The 995-nt window shown below is 50.6% G+C and overlaps 1 long non-coding RNA gene across 1 annotated transcript; it reads left to right on the plus strand.

Moving 5' to 3' along the window:
- The first annotated feature begins 568 nt into the window (after positions 1–568).
- Positions 569–995, plus strand: LOC133911104 (uncharacterized). Its single transcript, XR_009908592.1, has 2 exons — positions 569–640; positions 676–995. It is a non-coding gene; the product is annotated as an uncharacterized LOC133911104 (long non-coding RNA).

Raw genomic sequence — 995 nt, forward strand, 5'->3', positions numbered from 1 at the left:
TTCTGTACTAGTTAATCGCCGTTGTGATGATGGTGGCGGAAGTGGCACGGAGGGAACAAAAATATAACTAGTGATATGGAAGGAATTTAAACTTTCCTAATGGCAAATACGATTTTTTTGCTATCTTTCAATGGCACGGCGGGAATTCTCTGGGCATAGCAGCCGCGCCCGCACTTGCCGTGCCGCCACTCTTTGCTTAGCAGCCACTCGTCAAGGCGCGTGCTCTTTCGATCTATCATTTGTTGCAGCTGCAGCTGCCGCTGTTTGGTGTGGTGGTGTGATCTGCCACACGTCACACGAGTGTCATCAGTGAAAGATGAAGATCCACCAACTCGACTCCTACTCGGGGCACCGAAGTTTATGATCCTTCAAATTGATTTCCAGTTTTCTTGCCTATTGTTTTTATGACGAGAAATTAAGAAGAACTAATTTACGGAGGACGTTCTTTGGAACTCTTTTTCAATGGACGCACAATCCGCCTTCCTTTGTTAGGATCATCACGAGCCCAACATGGACCGACGACCGCGTCTCGTCTTCCCATTGTAGGTATGACTCGCCCATCGTCCTCCTCCTGTTAGTACCGCTCCCCGTCGCACCTATCACGGAGGGAGGTGCCAGATAGAAATCTCGATGCGGCGGCGTGGCCCGGTGCTCGATCGTGTGGTCGACCGTGAGGTCTTCCCGACGAGGACCTCCTCAACCGCGCCGTGAAGACCCTCGACGTCCTCCATGCGGCTACCTCGTGCTAGCGTAGTCGCGTCGCTCCGCGCGGCTCGCAGTCGATGAGCTCCTTTGGCGCTGGCGCCGAGAAGCAGGACGGCCAGCCGCAACTTTGTCTTCTCATCTATATTTCGTTTTTCTTCTTCTTCTTTTCTTTCGCCCTTAGCATGTTCTTATCTTCTTGATAACTCTGATCCATGCATGTGATCCCCAAAAAAAGTCTGACCTGACATGTATAGATTGGCAGTTTTCAACATAATCTTTATCCTGCAAAA

Source organism: Phragmites australis, chromosome 3, assembly GCF_958298935.1.
Source record: "Phragmites australis chromosome 3, lpPhrAust1.1, whole genome shotgun sequence".
Classification (NCBI taxonomy): domain Eukaryota; kingdom Viridiplantae; phylum Streptophyta; class Magnoliopsida; order Poales; family Poaceae; genus Phragmites; species Phragmites australis.